Source organism: Lepus europaeus, chromosome 4 (assembly GCF_033115175.1).
Source record: "Lepus europaeus isolate LE1 chromosome 4, mLepTim1.pri, whole genome shotgun sequence".
NCBI lineage: Eukaryota > Metazoa > Chordata > Mammalia > Lagomorpha > Leporidae > Lepus > Lepus europaeus.
In genome coordinates this window covers 70,845,062-70,866,982 of record NC_084830.1, presented here as the reverse complement: position 1 = coordinate 70,866,982, position 21,921 = coordinate 70,845,062, and positions in this window count along the sequence as shown.

Here is a 21,921-nt window from a genome sequence, read left to right as displayed (position 1 = left end):
CGCCCCGACCTGGACTAGAATCTGGTGTGCTGCCGCCGCAGGTGGAGGATTAGCCTATTGAACCATGGTGCCGGCCCTCATGACTTAATCTGATTATAATCCAAGTCCTATCAATCAGCTCTGATGAATTAGTTGACTTTTTGTTACATTTCTCAAGTGCTGGGAAATTGCTTTAATCTCCTGCTTTTTTATTTTTGTTTTTATGCTTTAAAGTCTATTTGTAAGGCAGAGAAAATGAGACGGAGACAAAGATCTCCTATCCACTGTCTCACTTCTCAAACCCCAACAACCTGGACTGAACCAGGCAGAAGTTGGTCTCCCTCGTGGGTAGCAGGGACTCAAGCAATCAAGCCAGCACCTGCTGCTTCCCAACATGTGTATAAGTAGGCAACTGGAATCTGAAGCAGAGCTCCAACTCGAACTCAGGCACTCTGATATGGAGTGTAGGCCTTCCAAGCTGCACAATTCAATCCACAACCCATCTAACATCCAGTAGCATACAATTTTTCCTCAATATCTATTACACTGTACTAGATACTATACATATACTATCTTTTTTATTTTTTTTTTTTTGACCAGCAGAGATAGACAGTGAAAGAGAGAGAGAGGCAGAAAGGTCTTCCTTCCGTTGGTTCACTCCCCAAATGGCTGCTACGGCCAGCACGCTGCAGCCAGTGCACTGCGCCAATCCGAAGCCAGGAGCCAGGTGCTTCTTCCTGGTCTCCCATGCGGATGCAGGGCCCAAGCACTTGGGCCATCCTCCACTGCCTTCCCGGGCCACAGCAGAGAGCTGGACTGGAAGAAGAGCAACCAGGACAGAATCTAGTGCCCCAACCCAGACTAGAACCTGGGATGCCGGCACCGCAGGCGGAGGATTAGCCTAGTGAGCTGCGGTGCCAGCCTATACATATACTATCTAACAACTGGAAATATTTTGACAGATGAAGTAGAATTTTATTTTAAGGGGCTTGAAAGATTTAAATATATCATTAAGATTCTGAAAAACGTTTATGTAAATAACTTAATAAATTTAATCATTCACTAATGAAATTCAAAAGCCTTATAAAGTTATTATTGTGCAAACTTCTTCCTTTGTATGGTACTGGGGGAAGATTAGGGGCTTGAGATCTAAGATTCAATTTTTCTTCACTTGCCTCTAGGAAAATATGCTTTGGTGTGTTCCTGGGACCTCAAGGCTCCAATCATTTTCTGTCATTTACATTTCTCCTTTCAACTGATATAAAGTTCTTGAATAAATATTTGTTACATAAGTGGGACTGATTTACTATGACTTAGTTCAATCAGGTATCCTAAGGGCCTCAGAGCTAGGTTTTACTCACAAGGATCTTCACTGGTGTTGATTCTACCATTTTATCCTACAATCTGCAATACAGAAGAATTTTGACCCAATTTTATTTGAATGCTGCCTGTTTTTATAAGTTATTTGGAATAAATCCACACAGAAAAAGACATAGTAAAGAATTGCAGAATTGACGCACTTTTCTTTCCAGTTGACTCCCAAAGGTCATCTCAAGGTAGCAAGTGACACATTCCAGGGCTCAGGTCCTAAAGGGATGAGCTGGGGTACACTAGGTAAAGGGCAGGTTGATTATGTAGTCCCCTGTTGGGGTAGCAGTACCTTCTAGAAGAGAAATATATGGCTACTTCTTGGGGATGGGGATGAGGATGGAGAGTGCTGGGAGCAAGTGGGATATAGATGTATGAAGAAAGATTTAGCAGAGATAGCAGACTGAGACTTGACAAACGTCTTTGAGTAGGTTCCGTGTGTGTGCTATTTCTAAACTGAACATTAATAATGAACATTCTGAAACACTCTTACTATTCTATTTTCTATGCATATTTATTTATCACATATTCTATTGGTTGCTAATGACAGAAACTTATTTTGAGCTGATGTAAATAAAAACATAAAACATACTAGGGATATTCCACAGAGCATTCGAGAAGCTGAACCGTATATGGATCTAATACTGGAAATTTAAGTGTGAAGTCAAGGAGTAAGGGCTTCATCATCCATTTTTTCTTTTTTAAAAAAGTATTTATTTGTTCACTAGTTCATTCACTTATCTTAAAGGCAGAGATAAACAAAGCATTCATTTAGTCAAAATAAACTGCCCTTTGCTGATTCACTTCCCAAATGCCTGCAGTGATGGGCTGGGCCAGGTCAAAGCCAGAAGCCAAGAACCCAATCTAGGTCTTCCCCATTGGTGGCAGGAACCCAATTACTTTAGCAATCTCCTGCTGTTTCCCAATATACACATTAGTAGGAACCTGGAATAAGGAGTAGAACAGGAACTCAAACCCCGGCAGTCTGATATAGGACACAGACATTGTAACAGGTGGTTTAACTGGTAGGCCAAATATCTGCCCTCAGATATTCTCAGTTCTTGGGGAAGTCTGTTTCCTGAGCTTGTGCCAAAGGTTGACCTCTGATGCTGTCAAATGTGGTGAAGAAACAGTCACACAAAATGGCATGGTCACTGAAGATTCAGCATCCAGAGTAGGTAGTGGGTTATTTACCAGAGAAGAGAACCATTGTTCCCTGGACAGATACCTCCAGAGTTTATTCCTCCCATTGTGCTGATACTGCAACACTGCTACCATCACTACAGAGACACAAACATACCTGAAGATGTAAAAAAATCATTAAGAAAACCCTGAACACAAGGTTTTGTGATCTATCTTTAAGAAAAATATTTCTAATCATTCCAACATGAATAACTGCTTCTAAAACACCATTTTCATTGGCTAGATAATACCCATACTACTGGATTACCGTATCTGAAATTGTCCAACAACTGGAGAATTTGTGTTTAGATCAACGTCAATTTCTTATTTTCATAAAAGTACTTGAGCAGAAATCTTTTTAAATGATTTTCCTTCTTATTTGATTATACCATAAAATGGAGTCTTAATAGTGAAAATACTGGGGCATGAGACTTTCGAAAACTCTTGATGCACAGTGCCAAATTATTTTCCAGAAAGATTACTCCAAATTACATTTCTTGCAGCAATGTCTGAGAGCTCTTATTTTATGGAGTCAGTCTTTGATTATATGGTATCTAAATATCAGAAGATATTCCCTTCAATGAACTGTCATCATACAAGAGCATTTTTACAGGGACTGCAGAATTGCCAGGCACTGCCTGCTTGTTATGCCCTGCCTAGTGGTTAGGAATTTTGTCATCCAGTCTCCCTTTCCTGAAAGCTTGGGACCACAGGGTATGAAAAGTTGTTTGAGTGTTATCATTTTGGCCTTCAAACAAGACATAGAAGTGGAGCAGGTGGGGTGTGGACTGAGCAGACTGGAAAACCTATTCCCTGTCTAAAGACTTTAGGCCTTAGTTTGAATCTCTGGGATTCAAAATCTTTTCAAAAGAAACCAGAAATAGGATTTTTATAGATGTCATAATTTCAAAATTTTTTAAATACTTATTTTTCTGTTATTTATTTCATTTAGCAGGATGACTTTCAGATCTGTCTACATTGTCACAAATGGGAGCATTTCCTTCTCTTTCATGCTGAATTATATTCTACTGTATGTATGGATTATATTTGTTTTATCTATAGTTCTGTCAATGGGCATTTGTGTTGTCTACTTCTTGAATGATGCTGCAATGAACTTGACAGTGACGAGATTTCTTTAAGATCCCAATTTCAATTCTTTTGGAAATGTACCCAGGAGTAGAGTTGCTAGATTATATGACAGATTTTTGTGAGACCACCAAACTATTTTCCATACTGGCTCCATGATTTTAAATTTCCATTAACATTGTACAAGGGTGCCAATTTCTCCACATCCTCACAAACACTGGTTATCTTTTTTTTTTTTTTAAGTAGCCATTCTAACTGATGATTCCATTTATCTGAGATATCTAAAATAGTCAGGCCTACAGAAGCAGACAATAGAAGCGTGGTTGCCCAAGGATGGGGGTTAGAAAATGAGGAGTTGTTAAATGGGTATAAAGTACGATTATCCAAGATGAATAAGTTCTAGAAATCTCCCGGACAACATTGTGTCTATAGTTAACAATACAGTGTTGTGCACTTAAAAATTATTAAGGGGAATAAATGTCATGTTAACTGTTCCTAACACACACACACACACACAGACACAGACACACAGAAACAAAGGGACACAAGAAAACTTGGAGGTAATGGATATGTTTATCATCTTGGCTACAGAGAAGCTCCACAGGGATGTGTATATATCCAAATTCATCAAATTGCATTAAATATCTGTGGTTTTAAAACTATCAATTATATTTTTAAGACTTATTTATTTATTTTAAAGGTAGAGTTAGAGATGCAGAAGGAGAGAGAGAGAGAGAGTCTTCCACTTGCTGGTTCATTCCCCAAATGGCCTCATATTGCCGGAGTAGGCTGATTTGAAGCCAGCAGCCAGGAGCTTCTTCCAGGTCTCCTACGTGGGTGCAGGGGCCCAAGGGCTTGGGCCATCTTCTACTGCTTTCCCAGGTGCATTAGCAGAGATCTGAATTGGAAGTGGAACAGCCGGGACTTAGACTGACACCCACATGGGATGCAGGCATTTCAGGCAGTAGCTTTACCTGCTACGCCACAGCTCTGACCCCTCAATTATATTTTAATAAAGTTACTGGAAAGATATTGCTAAAAATGAAACAGCAAATGAAAAAGTAAACCGTTTTCAAAATGTGAAAGCCAAAAATAGATCTGAGTGCTTGGCACAATGGTTAAGACATATCTTGAAATGCTTACATCCCATATCAGAGTGCCTGGGTTCGAGTCTGGCCTCCACTCCTGATTCCAGCCTCCTACTAATGTGAATAATGAGGCAGGGATGGCATCAGGTGATGACTCAAGTACTTGAATCTTGGCCATTCATGTAGGAGACCCAGACTGAGTCCCTGGCTCCTGGCTTCAGTGCAGGTCTGAAGATAGGGAAAGAAAGAGCAGATGGAAGACTCTCTCTCTCTCTCTCTCTCTCTCTCTCTCTGTCCCTCTGCTTTTCAAAATGAATACCCATGTTCTGTACAAACATGTCAATGGTCTAGTTGAGGCCACAAGTTCATGACTTCTGATCTAGAACCATGAGAAAGTAGAAGTGCGGTCCCTGCTGTGATCCTTTCGTAACCACAGTTACAATATGGCAGAAACATTTAATACTTTCAAGGAAAGGCAAAAGGTGAACATCACACAAATACGAGGTATGTGATGAATTTCAAACAGGGAATGTACGTGTCTTTAAGTAGCAAGACCCCTGGAAATAGAGTGTCACCATTTCACAAAGGAAGTATAAAAAGTTTCACGGAAATGGAATAGAATTAAAAGATAAGTTTATTTTGGTGCAGAAATATGTTAATGTGTATTCAAAATGCTCACGCAAAATGGGTATCATGGAAAAAAAAAGCTATGGATATAGTTCAAAATATCTTGCACCAAAATAAACTTATCTTTTAATTCCATTTTCCCAGAAACTTTTGTAAGTCCCTTTGGAGAACAGAAAAGATAACTTCTACCCTGGCCAAGACTACAGCTCTAAAAATGGCGAGTGTGATCACATTCCTGTGCAGAGTACATCCTCTGTAAAGGCATACAGAACCTGAAATAATGTGCTCAGGTCATTGGTTTCACTGCCGAGCCCCAGCAAGCCTGGTTTCTGTGACTGTTTTATAATGTATCACTTCAGCATGTAGATGAGTTCCAGATAAGACATCAATTTGTGATGTTCAGATCTAAAAATAGAGCCACGGCCTCGTCAGTGTTGCCCTTTAGATTCTATTTCCTTTTTACTCTGCTGTCAGCCACGTCCCCAGGATTGTCATAAATCTGATTACGAAAACAAGAGCTTGTGTCCAGGAAGGAAAAGTGGTTTAGTGTTGGAAATCAGTGGATATGGCTCTTTGGACTGACTGGCTTCTTTCCTTGGGGAGTCTTAGAGCCCCAACTATCACCACAGCAGTGCCATGAGTTAGGCACGAAGCATTTAGATTCCCAGGGCCTTTCAGAGGGCCTTTCCTTATATATCACTCCCAAACTGCGGGGGCCAGAATCCTTCCTGGCGTGGCCTTGCATGTCACTAGCACCACTGAATACTGCCTGCTATGGTCTGGACATGGTTTGTCACCCCAGGGCCCTGTTGTTGGGAGTTTGCTGCCCACTGTGGCAGTGTGGGAGTGATGGAAACTTTAAGACGTAAGGACTAATGGGAGGTCCTATGTCAATTGAAGTGAGACCTTGAAAAAGATTGTTAAGAGTCCAGCCTTGTCTGGCTTCCTGTTCCTAGAGAGAATTTCCTCCTGTAGGCCACCATTCTCATGTGCCATGATGCAATATAGCCTAGGGGGTACCCTCTAGAGCTGAGCCAATGCAGATGCCATGCCAATGAACTTCCAGAACTGTCTGCTAGATAAACCTTTGTCTTTAGAAAATTAGCTGTATCAGTTAATTCACCATAGTGGTGAAAAGCCAACTGAGACACTCCCTTCTGTGAGGCACCCTCATCAGACCAGCTTAGGAAGTGCTATCAAGTGTCCCTGGTACAAGGGGAGTGGCCACCCTGGAAAAGAAACATACGTTGAAGTACTTTCTCACCATCTGAACATGCATTACAAATGACAACCTTATTGTTCCCCTTGGTTAGCACCAGTTTATGCTTTTCAAAGAGACCAATAATTAGAGGTTCACAGACCAGCTGTTGGTGTTGGAATACTACTTGCTTCTTGCAAGACTCCATCTTCTGTGGGTTTCGATATTGGGGTACAGAGTTTAGCTTGCATGCGAATTAGGGGTACAACAGAGGGAGCCAGCAGATACACAGTCCAGAATCAGTTGAGAATACCACACATAGCTACATCTCTCCTCATTAGACTACAAGTACCTTGACACCAAGGATAATGTCCTACACTGTTGTATTCCTAAGATGTCTTATCTGACTAGTTCCTCCTGTTCCTCCTGTGGCCCTTGTATACAAATAAGTGCCCAATAAATATTAAAAGAATGACTGACTTCAGTAATATTTCCATTGATCTTGCTGCTTTGCTGATTTTTCTCTCTAAAAACTGTTTCTAAGCACAGACCTGGCAATGCTGTGCCTGAGATTTCCTTTGTTGAGATGTTATGCAATATACATAATATTCTTATGTCAAAGGGGTATTTTTTGAGATTTATTTATTTATTTTTTTAAAAAAACAGAGTGGCAGACCGAGAGAGAGAGAGAAAGAGAGAGGTGTCTTCCATCTGTTGGATCCCTCCCCAAATGGCTGCAGCAGCCTGGTTTGGGCCAAGCCAAAGCCAAGAGCCTGGAACTCCATCCAGTATTCCCACATGGGTGCAGGGGCTTGTGTACTTGGGCCATTTTCTGTGATTTCCCAGACACATTAGCAGGGAGCTGGACTGGAAACAGGGGAGCAAGGACTCAGACCACACTCTGATATGGGATGCCAGCATTGCAAGCCCCTGTGCCACAAAATCAGCCCCAGGAATATTTTCAAATGAATTAGCTTAAGGTGCTGGTATTGAAAAAACTCTTGGTAAAACATCAGCCAAGCTGCTATCTCTAAGAGAACATGTACTATTTTCTTCCTATGTTTATATATTTTTGAATATCATGGTTTTCTTGGAAAGTTCATGCTTTTCAAGTAGACCTTTTTGTAAACAGGAAAAACAACACATACTTTTGAAATAATTAAGCTTCATTTGCTTATATTCATTTTGTAATGATCAAATCATCTCCTCTTTGATAAAATGTAATAGATGTCTTTAACTCATTAGCGAATTCTTTATGCTTCAACATGAGTAATCTCCGAGGTGACCCATGTGAGGTGACCATCAACATTTCGTACTGATTTGTGTTAGATTTAAGTTTAGAAGGTTATACTTATTAGCATTCTAGGGCTACTGAATATTGGGTGGCTTCAATTTCAAATAACTCAGATGCATTAAGGACATCCCAGGAAAATAAGATCACTTACAATGATGCAGAGTTGAAAAGCCTTAGGAGGTAATGTGATCCACCCTTCCTTGCCAGACTGGTGTCCCTTTGCATCAGCCTCCTTGGAAGCTTCTAGAGAGCTGGAGCATGGAGACTCCTGAGAGAGTACTCTTCGTGGTTGTGCAGTTTATACACTGAGCTGCAATTCGCCCTGATGGAATATCCACCCATCTATTCAGCCCCACTCTGCCCTCTGGAGATATACACAAACAGCATGTTTCTAGCACTGTAGCCTTCTCCACCTGTCAGAACCCCACAAGAACTGCTTTCTCATTTCATGATACAGACAGCAGAATCTTCATTGGGAGGAATGGACAGAAGGGCTTGGTGAACCATAAGTGGGTGGGGCACAAATGTGTTTTGGAAATGAGTTTCATATGATGAGAAAGCATAAAAATATTTTACTTCCTTTACTGGACCAAGAAAAATGTAAATTGACTTTGGATAATAAAAAATAAAAAAAGATTCTCTGGTCTTACTGAGATATCATGCTTTCTAAAGGAAAAGACAAAAATACTTCTTAGGTAACTTAGGAGTGGTCCATGTCAAGGCATGGTTAATAATATAGCTGTAGCTTCTATTAATTCTGCTTTCAAATCCAGCAGAATTAGTATGTGGAGCCTTTTTAAAGGTGACCTTACCCAATGATGAGACTTTGTGGTGTTCTAAAAACCCTGTGGTTTTGCATAGAGCATAGAGTTGAACTGCTTTACAGAGAAAAGGATGATGGTGAGAGTGCAAAATGCTACCCACCAGCTTCCCTCATCTTGCTGAGGGGCCAGTCCCCGCAGTGGGTCAGTTAGTATCTCTCAATTCTATTACTTTACCTCACCCCAAGCAGGCTTCTGATAACAAAAAAGACCTGATGTCTGCTTTTCACTTGTTGAATATTATGGTTAGTGGTGAATTAAGCCTGCAAAACTTTGTCTTTGCAAAAACTGATGAGAGGACAAGAGGGGAGGGAGGGAGGGAGGGGATGTGGTGGGGGGAGGGGAGAGAAGCATGGTTGTGTTCTTGGAACTATACCTATAGAATGTATGAAATCTGTCTTCTTTATGTGAAATATGTAATGGTGAAGTGTGTGTGTGTGTGTGCACACGTGTGTGTGTGATGGAGGCTGCACAGACCTATGACACAGGAGATGTCCCTCAGCTTGACTTGATTCTCTCATCAGCATTCTCAGAGCTGGGTTCAGCCAAGGGGTAGTCCTGTGTTACCAACAAAAGACCATGTTTCTCCAGCTGAGTCAGTGGGATATGATGAAGACTTTGCCAAAATATCTTGCCAAGATTCAGATGTTGGGTCTCTGCAGAACTCATTAGAGCCACCCTGCTAATTCCAACCAATTAATAAGCGTATGATCTTTTGACCTTTCCACTGTTTCACAACTGAACTTAATAGCAGGATGGAAATAACGAATCCTTCCTCCACTGTGAAAATCTAACAGGCTTTCTGCTCACTTTGTACTGCGTACCCTCTCTCTCCTCCTCACTTAGAAGCTGATGGAATTAGTGTCTGGAAAATTTCATAAATGGAGAGAGGATGAAATTCATGAGGACATGGGAGCTGATTTTTTATTAAACAATTAGGAGTCCTTTGGAACTTCTGAAAGAGAAGGAAATAAAGTTCCCTCTATAGATTCAGAAGACAAACTATAGAAGTGTCTGGAAGAAAAGAGAAGATGGTCGATAAATTAGGGTCTACCATTGAAGAAATAACCTTGAAAATGAGAAAAAAAAATATAGTCTTCAGAATTAGGAAAGGGAGGAGGAGGGAACTTTGGATATTGAAGTGGTCGAGTGGTATCTTATTTTCTACACTTATTGTAACAAATATTCACAAACTCTGGCTTAAAAAATAAAGTTATTATCTCACAGTTCTGTAGATTAGAAATCAAATAGGTATTCCTGAGCTAAAGTCAGGGTGTTGGCAGCACCTTGCTTCCTGGAGGCTCAAAGAGAGAACTGTTTTCCTTGTCTTTTCCAGCTTCTAGAGGAGCCCACAGTTCTTGGATCACAGCCCCTCCCTCCAAAGCCAAAGATACCCAATCCAATCTTTCTCACATTGTGTCACTTGCCTCCCTCATCCACATTTAAGGATGATTTTGATTATATCAGGCCCACCTGGATAAGCCAGGCTCCTTTCCTTACTTAAAGGTCAGCTAATTAGCAGCCTTAATTTCATCTTTAACCTCAATCCTGTCAGCCATGTAAACCAATATAATTACAGATTCTGGCCTGGGTGTCTGAGAGACCATCATTCTGTCTACTACAGATGGAAAGCTGAGGATTTGGGGATAGAATGATTTATTTTCAATTAGAGAAACTGAAGATTTGATTATTTTCCCAAAATGAGAATGAAGGGATAAGCATAGATTCTTCATTGTTTTCTTTTTTTTTTTTTTTTTTCCCTTTTTTGACAGGCAGAGTGGATAGAGAGAGAGACAGAGAGAAAGGTCTTCCTTTTTGCCATTGGTTCACCCTCCAATGGCCGCTGTGGCTGGCGCATCTCGCTGATCCGAAGCCAGGAGCCAGGTGCTTCTCTGGTCTCCCATGCGGGTGCAGGGCCCAAGGACTTGGGCCATCCTCCACTGCCTTCCTGGGCCATAGCAGAGAGCTGGCCTGGAAGAGGGGCAACCGGGATAGAATCCGGCGCCCCAACCGGGACTAGAACCCAGTGTGCCAGTGCCGCAAGGCGGAGGATTAGCCTGTTAAGCCACGCGCCGGCCCATTGTTTTCAAAGAGTCAAACAAAAGAACATACAGTCTGTATCAGCTTTGAACATTAACTGTCTCCCCTTAAAGAACCCACAAAATAGCATAAGCAAAGACTTCTGTAGTACAAAGATTACTTTGCTTACTGCAATAGTTCAGTTCCTTAATTATATTTATCTACTTAATATCAATTTTTTCTCTTAAGTTACAAATGAGACTATACAACTATATGTATTTTATTCACAGCTGAATCCTTTGCATCTAAATCCATACAAGGCACTGAATATATATTTATGGAATTATTTTAACAAATTTCATTGAGTAGCCTGACACTTCCACACTTGCAACACTTCCATACTTGCAAATTTCAAATGATTTTACTTGTGATGAAACACCCAAGCTCCCACAATCATTTAAGACTCAGAACGGGGTTTCAAAGCTCACCAAGATCGTGATTCCACTTCACTCCCTTGTCCACCTGCTTTTGGTTGCTCCTCAGTTCTCCTAGGTACCTTGAAACGTGCCAGGATGGCGTTTGTTTTGTATCTGGTGGCTAAGTTCTCTTGCTGGAGTCCCAATCTCTGATGTCAATGCCTTGGATTATAGTCCTTTCTTCTAAAAGCATACAATAGTTTGTCCCTGAAATAGAGTGGTGTTTTTTTTTTTTAAAGATTTATTTATTTATTTGAAAGGCAGAGTTATAGAGAGGCAGAGAGAGAGAGGTCTACCATCCACAGCTTCACTCTCCAGAGCCAGGAGCCAAGAGCTTCCTCCAGGTCTCCCATGTGGGTTCAGGGGCCCAATGACTTGGGCCATCTTCTAAAGACTAAAGCAGAAAGCTGGATTGGAAGTGGAGCAGCTGGGACTTGAACCGGCTCTCATACGGGATGTCGACACTGGAGGTGGTGGCTTTACCCACTACACCAAAGTGCCAGCCCCTGGAATGTATTTTTTTAAACAGCTTTATTGAGATAAAATTGATACACACACACAAATCTGCACACATTTAAAGGAGAAAATTTGAAGGATTTTGACATTTGTCTATGTCCATGAAACCATCACCCCCATCAAGGCAGTTATCATATCTAGAATTTCTATATATCTCCTCCTGTCCCTGTCAATTTCCTTTCTATTTTGTTTGTTTCATTGTAGTAAGAGCATTTAACACTACATCCAGTCTGTTACAATTTTAAGCAGGCTATTGTCAACCACAGGTATGATGTTGTACAATAGATTTTATGGACTCCCCTCAAAGGGTAACACTTTTTTCTTCCAAAGTTCATAAATGCACCCATTGACCATGAACTGCCTGTTGTGGTGTTTCTGAGCATCCATTTTCATTTTTTTTCTTTTTTTTAAAGAGATATTTTTTAAAATTTTTTTGATTTATTTTTTGAGAGGTACAGACAATGAGAGGGAGAGACAGAGAGAAAGGTCCTCCATCTGCTGGTTCACTCTCCAAATGGCCATAACAGCAGGAGCTGTGCCGATCCAAAGCCAGGAGCCAGGAGATTTTTCCAGGTCTTCCACGCAGGTGCAAGGGCCCAAGGACTTGGGCCATCTTCTACTGCTTTCCCAGGCCATAGCAGAGAGCTGGATGGGAAGAGGAGCAGCCAGGACTAGAACCAGCGCCCACATGGGATGCCAATTCTGCAGGCAGAAGATTAACCACAGCGCCAGCCCCTAGAGCATCCATTTTCATTTTCCCACCAGGCCCACTTATCTTTCCTCACTGAATGAAGTCATCATGGAAGGGTGGAGCTTACAATGACTCTAGAATTACCTTTGGTAGCAATGTTTAATCAACAATAGTCTGTTACTTCACATTAAATTCCAGCCACAATATTATGTGTGATCTGGCAATGACCCTCACATTTCCAATCACAGTGGATTTGGATTACGTAATTCTGAGCTAAATGTTTCCTTTAGTTTTTTTTTTTTTTTTAATTTTTATTTATTTTATTTATTTTTTTTTTTTATTTTTGACAGGCAGAGTGGACAGTGAGAGAGAGAGAGAGACAGAGAGAAAGGTCTTCCTTTGCCGTTGGTTCACCCTCTAATGGCCGCCGCGGTAGCGCGCTGCGGCCGGCGCACCGCGCTGTTCCGATGGCAGGAGCCAGGTGCTTCTCCTGGTCTCCCATGGGGTGCAGGACCCAAGCACTTGGGCCATCCTCCACTGCACTCCCTGGCCACAGCAGAGAGCTGGCCTGGAAGAGGTGCAACCGGGACAGGATCGGTGCCCCGACCGGGACTAGAACCCGGTGTGCCGGCGCCGCAAGGCGGAGGATTAGCCTGTTGAGCCACGGCGCCGGCCAAATGTTTCCTTTAGACATGTAGTTGGCTCTCCTGATTCATCGAGACCAGGGCACTTTCTAAAGGCTGTTTTTCTGTTTGAAATGATAAATTTGTGCCTGATCTGTCTAGTTCCTGTTCTGTTCAGCAGGAAAATTAGTCAGATCATGGGCATGGGTCAGGAATATAGTTTAATGATCAAAAAGAATAAAGGTAAATCAATCTTTGATAATTAACCCCTTAATAACATAAGGAATTTTAAGAATTGAAGTAATTTATGATATAAAATATATAGGGGAGACCAGGAGAAGCACCTGGCTCCTGCCATCGGATCAGCGCGGTGCGCCGGCCGCAGCGCGCTACCGCGGCGGCCATTGGAGGGTGAACCAACGGCAAAAGGAAGACCTTTCTCTCTGTCTCTCTCTCTCACTGTCCACTCTGCCTGTCAAAAAAAATAATAAAAATATATATATATATATATGATGTTCATTTAATTTTTCCCTAAAAGACGACTCCATTCAGAAGCCTAAAACATAGAAGTCTTTGAGTCTTAAAGGGAAAAAAAAATTATCAATCATTTACAAAAAATAATTGGTTCACTGCCTCACCTCACTCCCTACAACAAAGCAATTAATAAATTGAAGTGCTGCATGTAAAATTAAAAGATAGAGAAAAATAGAAAAAAATATTCATCAACTTTTAGGAGAAGGAATCTCTGAATTTAGAAACAACAGTAGAAATTACAGAAGATTGAAAATATTAAATGTTTTAATATCTCTGAGTAATCCATATTAGTAATTAAGAGTCAAATAAAATATTGAAAAAAAAAATTTGCTATACCAGACAAGAGTATTAGTTTTTTTCTTAGACAGTTAAACATACTTTGAGAAGAAAAAACATTTATGTCCTGAGAGATGAATGGTCCAAGGGCAACCTTATCTAATGAAATGAAAAAGCAAAACTTGATGAACATATAAAAAGTCTTCAAAAAGTTCATGGAAATATTATTTTAAAAGCATGGATTTCCAAATCTGGGACACTGAAGTAAATTTACTTTGTAATTCCATTTTCCACTAACTTTTTGAAGGTATTCCCATACATATAAAATGTGTCCACAAATGTTCCACCTGTCAATAGTTAAAGAAATGAAAACTTCAAATACTGAAGCAGCACTTCAATGTATTATCTTCTTTAATTCTTTAGTAGGCACATGCAATATGATGAGGATTTAGTTACTGACAGTCAGAGTCCTGGCCTTCAGTGATAGTTCAGTGTCATGGGGGAAAATGGCTCAAATAGGGAAAAGAGGTTCAAAAAATAAAAGAGGGGATCAAATCTACCTGGAACAAAGAATCACTTCAGAAATGCTTCATACCATTAATAAGACTGCTGCTGCTAAGGATTTTGCACAAATGGACCTTCCTATATACTGCAAATGGGAGTAGAAATTGTTACCACCCTTTTGAAAAGCAATTTGTCAAATTATTTTAAGAACTCTAAAAATATTCACACTCTTTGACCCAGTTATTATTCTTCTGGGCGTCTAGTCAAAAGAAAGGATTTTATGTCCAGAAAAAAATTTACAAAGATTTTCATAACACCATTAGCATTCATTATAAAGAGCAAAAGATTGGGGAAAGCTCAAATGGCCAAATTATAGAAAAATTATGGTTCCTCAATGTAATGAAGTATTATATAGCTATTAAGGATAATTTTCATGAAAATTATGATATGACAAATATTTGAACTCTGAAATTGTGTATATATATATATATATATATATATATATACCAAATTGTGTATATATACCAAAATAAAGACCATGTCATAAATTTGACAAACATAAAAATATTGGCAGAAGTGGTGTTTGGATAAGCAGTTGTAAAAATGATGTTATTATTCTTAATAATTTAATTTCTTCATAACACTAAGAAGGTTACACTTTCCTGTCCCATTGATTCCGGGCTCAGCCACCTGGCTTACTTTGGCTGGTGAAGTGTGGATTACCCTGCCCCATACCATCCTGCAGTAGAGGCTTTAAATGCAATTGCATAATTGGACTTGACCTCTTGTACTTCTGCAATCTTCCTTGAGAACAGAATGGGCCAGACAGGCACTGCTCCTTAGGTCTGCATCAGAATAAGACAAGGGGTCCATCTTCAAACCATCTGTAAACAAACAGGGAAATGAATATGCTGTGATAAGTTGCTGGGGTCTTGCAATTGTTGCTTCAGGAAAATCTGAATAATACAGGAAATAATACAGGAAAATATGAATAATACAGAAATGTAGTATGACTTGATTTTTAGAATATTGCATGTTCAGAAAATTCTTCACAAGCATTTAATAATTTTCAAAGTTCCAAAGGTAAACAAGTGCCTCTGCCTAAAACCTAAGAACAACCCTGGAGGGAAATGAAAATAGTTATTTTCAAGTAAGAGGGAAGACCACATCCAGGTGTCAGGGGAAATTATCATGGCTTGTCCTGAGGATTTAAAAACACCTCGGTTACATTAAATAATCTTTTCTCTCTTAAACCCAATTTTCTTTTTGCTTCTCTTAGTGGAGATGAGGGGGAAAGCCATTAGGGACTGAACTGGGAACAACTAATAAGGATCCCGAATCAGGAATAATTTCTATGCTCTGAAGTGCGTTCTTTCCCTTACCACCTCATTCTTATTTTTTCCAATTAATATTCCCTTCATTACTTCATGTTAATACAAATCAGCTCTGCCACTACTCTGCTGGCGTTGAGTGCTGAGGCTTTGTCTGTTGACACAAGTGACAGCAAACAAGGACTAATATTTGAAGTACAGAATGAGCCCACAACAGATAACAGCAAATAGTGTTCAGAATGTTCTCTGGAGATAATGTTTTTAGCTTTATTTTTTACCTATCCCCTCCATCCCAGAAATGAGAATAAGAATCTGTCTAAACTCACTGCAGCCAATAACAAACCTAAAATAGGTGGGGCAGGCAAGCATATGGCCTAGCAGTAAAGATGCTACTTGGGACACCTGTATCCCATATCAGAGGACATGAGGTCAAGATCCGGCTCTGCTCCCAATTCCAGTTTCCTGTGAATGCACACCCTGAGAGGCAGCAAGTGATGACTCAAGTAGTTGGGTCCCTGCTACTCACATGGGGGGACCCAGTTTGAGTTCCCAGCTCTGGGACATTGGTCAGGCCTTCCTATTACAGGCATTTTGGTAGTGAACCATGAGATGTGAGGTCTTCCTATCTTTCTCTTTCTCTGTGTGTCTCTATATATACTTCTTTGCCTTTCAAATAAATAATAAAATGTATCTTTAAAAGTACTTAGGATTGGGACCGGTACTGTGGCATAGCAGGTAGGGCTGCCGCCTGCAGTGCCAGCAGCCCATGTGGGCACTGGTTCGAGTCCCGGCTGCTCCATTTCTGATCCAGCTCTTTGCTGTGGCCTGGGAAAACAGTAGAAGATGGCCCAAGTCCTTGGGCCCCTATACCTGCATGGGAGACCGAGAAGAGGCTCCTGGCTCCTGGCTTGGAATCAATGTAGCTCCGATCATTGCAGCCATTTGGGGAGTGAACCAGCAGATGGAAGACCTCTCTCTCTCTCTCTCTCTCTCTCTGCCTCTCCTTCTCTTATGCATAACTGTGACTTTCAAATAAAATATATAAATCTTTAAAAATAAAAGAAACTAATCTTTTCCAAAAAAAAGCACAGAAAAGACAATGAGTAGACTTCTAAGTTCTTTGGCAAGCTTAATATTGAGTAATAAGTTTATCATAATTTGATACTAATATGTATTGGAATACATGCATTTATTTAATAAATATAAATATAAATAAATACATGAGCTGCATCTCATGTATTCTTCCAGGTACCAGCGATACAACAGTGAATGAGATCAACGTAACTTCTGCTTTTCCAGACTCTTTCAAGAATGATGTGACCTCCATCCTTCATCAACAACAAAGTCCAGTAGGAAAGACATTTGATTAGTGAAGTGGGGGGGGGGGGATTGCTATGGCAGGAAAGCAGGAACAATTTAACCGACTAAGAGGGCCTCAAGGAAGGTTTCTAAAGGAAGTAAGGACTAAGTTTGTTTCCAAAGTACCAACAGAAATCATCTAGGACAATAGGGCATGAGGAACCTGTGGTGGAGAAAGAATGGCCCAGGAACAATGGAACATTTTAAAAGTGAGGCAGAACATGTGCCTCAGAGTAAATTAAAGAAGTGTGGTGTGAATGTGAGTGAGGAAGATCAACAGAGGTAGTAGCCTGGATGGTTGGCAGGGTCTGTGTTACTCAGGGCCTTGAAAAGTCGTGCAAGGGAACTGAGGCTTCACCTTAAGAAGAATGAGTTGCCAAGAAAAGGGTTTCAGACAGAGAAGTTGCATGACCTGATTTCTGTGTTAGTGCACTCACTCCAGCTAGTGTGATGGTACGTGCACCCTGACCATCAAGAATCCAAAAAGAAGTGCGGTATCCAGAAGTAGAATGTGATCAGGGAAGATTAAGAGGGAGTAGACTTAAAACATACGTGGGGGAGTGGGCATTGTGGCATAGAGGTTAAGTCAGTGCTTAGAACATCTGCATCTCATACTAGAGTGCTAGTTTGAGTACATTTCTGTTTCATTTCTGATCCAGCTTCCTACTAATGAATCTTGGGAGGCAGCAAAGGATGGTGCAGGTGCTTAGATTCCTATTACCCATGTGGGAGACCAAGAGGAACTGGGCTCCTGGCTTCAGCATGGCACAGCCCCGACTGTTGTAAGCATTTGGAGAGTGAATCAGTGGATTTGAGATCTCTCTCTCTCTCTCTCTCCCTACCCTCCTCCCTGTGGCTCTGCCTTTCAAGTAGGTTAAAATAAAATAAATATTTGTTTAAAGACATATATATGGGGTAGAATCAAGTGCAATTACTGGAATTCCCCAGATTACTCATCTTGTTCTACCATCACAATCCCCATTTATTATGCTGAAATTCAGATTATCTGGACCTATAAGACCAAGGATCTAGTCCTCATGTGGGAAAGTCACCAAAGTCACAGGGTCCTGGAAATCCTCCCAGGAGACACTCTGCCTTCCATGCAGTATCAGCAGGTGTCTCCTTTAAACTTCTGTCAGTCTCAGTAAGGTCTCAGACATTTTTCAGTTCTAGCCCTCTGTAGTTCAGAAAACAAGAGCAGTACTGGTGAATAAATTAGCCAATGCAAGGAAAAATCTTATTTGAATAGAACAACAGAGAATTAGAGTTCCCCCAAGTCTTTTTTTCATGCTCCCAGTCATGCTCACGTAACTACCAATACTGCACAGGGAAGAGAAATGTCAACCATAAACTATGTGTTGAGAGTGGTAAGAGCTTCTCAGACAAGCAGCAGCAGACATCTCAGAAGAGAATATTTATGATGTCACAAACCCTCTATAAAAACAGCTTTCATAAGTTAAAGCAATCACGGTTCCATGAATTTAAATTTTTTGATTTGCAAGTAACAATGCCATTTGAGATATCATTAGTTGTTGGAAATTTGCCTTCAATCATGTGCTATTACGTATATTTCATCATTATTGGTTTCATAATACATATCTGTCTACATTAGTAACTCTCATTATGCTCTTAATACATCATGAACATTTCTTTCGAATGGTTATTATCATTTTCAATTACATAATTGTAAATTATTTCAATAATAGCCTAATAGCCTATTTTGCTTGCCAGTATATTCTCAATGTCCAGTGCCTGGTAAGCTTTAATAAATATTTGTTGATTAGTTTGACAGGTGATTGATTGCATGAGTTAGCAAGTTGGATTACAAGAGAATCAAAGTCTTTGGCTTTATGATAACACATATTTCTGCCCAGACAGATTTCTAGTTGATCCTGATGGATGCCATCCTGCTTCCCGATGGCTAGACATACACAGTGAATAAAAGCTTGTGCTCAGAGAAGGAGCTGGGCTAGCTCCACTGCTTCAATGTGTGATAATGGGCAAGCTATCTAACTTCTCTGTCCAAGGTTTCTCATTTATAAAATGGGGATAATAAAAATTATCTATCTCATGGAAATTTTAGGATTTAAAGTCCTTAGGAGAGCATCTGGCATGTAAGAAATACTACAAAATGTTGGCTATTATTATTACATGATTGAAAATCAATGAGCTTTCTAATTCCCAGGATTTTAAGTTCCAACTTTGCATTCATAACATTGTGGTAAGATCTTTTGTCACTCACAGTTGGATGCTTGCTAATGGACATCCAGGTGCAAACCTGGGATTGTGTTTCAGGAAGAGTGAGGTCTGGACAAAGGGTTTGTTTCCCTGGGGATAGGTCAGGAGCTTGTCATGGTAGGATTGAGAAAACATAGGACAAGGAAGAGAGAACTGCAATGCTCTGCCAATGGTGCCCCAGTACTCCTTGGAGCAGTTTTCTCTCTAGGGGATCCTGTTCACCTGGATGCTTTGCTGACTCAGCCCTCTGAGTTCAGCTCAAGAAAAATTGCAATTTTGTACCTTGTCCAGATTTTTCTCATTGTTTGAGAGTGGTGACAGCCTCCTGCAGCTTTCTACATACTGATCAGAAGCAGAACCATCCATTTACTTATGAAACTCACCTATGCCCCTGCACTTTCCCTTTTCACCTAGACTGAGGAGAAATTTAATCATTTGGGTGGCTCTTTCCTCTCCTCAAAAGACCCTAAGGGAATCTCAGGATCAGACAGTATCAGAACCCTGGATCTGGGTCTGTGGTGTTGCTGCCTTTGGTATTACCACATTGGTTTCATGCCACTGTGGCCATCCTGTTCCCTCCAGCCATTTCAGAATCCCCACTCCTCCTTCATGCCTTTCCTTCCCTTTACCATGGAGCCAGCCTCCTTTAGGCTCCCCCACCTGGAGGCCTGAGACCCAGAGGAACACCTGGCTCTGCCACCCTGGCTCTCTTGGTCTACCCAGTGCACAGGAAGCCCAGACTTCTTTCCAGTTGGGTTGAGTCCTTGTCCCAAGCCTCCTTTCTCCACCCCAGTGCATCCCCCTTAAAATAAAAGAGTAGCAAAGCCTTCCCAGCTGTATGTTTCCCCCATCTGATGCTCCCTGTAATGGCCACTAGGAGGACAAATGGCTCTCTTGTTTGGAGTGAGTATGGAGAGTGCAGATGTTGCTTCCAGCAATTATTCTCATTTCTTAGTAACAAATTCTGTTACAAATGTCCTATAGCTCTTCGGTTTCCAAATTCTGGGAACTCAAGTTCCCAATACAAGAAAGTGATGGAGGGCTTAAGCTAAAAATAAAGAACCATGATGTGATTCTTGTGTTGAATTTGCTGATAAGACTTACAGAAAGGTACTTGTAAACAATTAGAACTTGCAGATTGTACCTTGAGCTAGTGCACTGCAGGAATATCTGTGATTGGATGATATTGTTGTCTGGGAAACTCCCTGTGGAGTCACTCTTCTCATTTGTCCCCAGAGCTCCACCCTCTCTCAAAGCTGACAGCCCTCTCTCCTACTTCATTGAGCCAAGAGAAGTCATCAGACACATACCCCAGCTCTTCCTTCCAATCCAGCCGCTCAGCTCACACCTGCCCCCTTGCCCAAGGATGCTCTTCTCTGTTAGCCCTGAATCTTTGCTCCTGTCCTCATCACTGGCAGGCCCTTGCTCCCTGGCCTGATTATACCCTCGCTCTTACATTGTCAATCAACTTCTTTCTAGAGGAGCCTCCCTAACAGCATCGTGATTTGCCCTAGTATTTCCTTCTGAAAGCAAGCAAACTGTTCTGTGGATAGCAGATGCCCTGCCAGCACCTGTTCTGGTTATTGCTTCCTTTTACAACTAAACATAACTGAAGAAGCACTCCTGCTTGGTCTTTTCACCTGCCATTTTTTCAACTACCATTTCTTCTCACTGGAATGGACACTTCCCTCTGCCACATCCAGTTTCACCTCATCTGTCTCTCCACAAGACAGACCATGGTCACTCTCATAAAGTAGGTTTTCCTCTATGTCTCTTTTACAAAGCATCACTCAGTTCCTTCAGACCTCTATTGATATATGTATTTTTGGTTTTAGATTTCTTAATGGAATGCTGATTGCTTGCTACCTTGCCAGAATATAAACTTGCAGACAGAAACTGGGCAGGGAAATAAATGACCACCTGTGATACAAGCATCCTATATCAGAGTGTTGGTTTGATTTCCAATTACTCTGCTCCTGATCCAGCTTCCTACTAATAAGCATCAGAGGGCAACCGAAGATGGCCCAAGTATCTGGACCCCTGCCACCCATATGGGCATCCCAGATAGGATTCCTGGTTCATGACTTCAGCCTGGCTAGCCCTAGCTGTTGCAATCATATGGGAGTGAACCAGCACATGGAAGATATTTCTCTGTGTCTCTGCCTCTCTTTCTTTCCCTCTCTTTGTCTTCCTGTCTCTCTGTGTTACTCTGCCTTTCATATCAATAAATAAATCTGAAAAAAATACTATGTGATGGCTGACTAATCATATGTACAAATAAATGAACAAAACAGTGCCATCGAAAATGGAGTACTAGCCCTGATGGTTAAAATACATTCACTGGGGCTGGTGGTGTGGCACACCAGGCTAAGCCTCCGCCTATAGCGCCAGCATCCTAAATGGGTGCCAGTTTGAGTCCTGGCTGCTCCTCTTCTGATCCAGCTCTCTGCTCTGGCCTGGGAAAGCAATAGAAGATGGCTCAAGTCCTTGGGCCCCTTTACCCACGTGGGAGACCTGGAAGAAGCTCCTGGCTTTGGATCTGCTCTCCTCTGGCCACTGAGGCCATTTGGGAAGTGAACCAGCAGATGGAAGACCTTTTTCTCTATCTCTCCTCTCTGTCTGTAATTCCATCTCTCAAAAAATAAATAAAATCTTTAGAAATAAATATGTAAACTACATTCATTGGAGAAAGTTATGTTATTCTGTTGCAC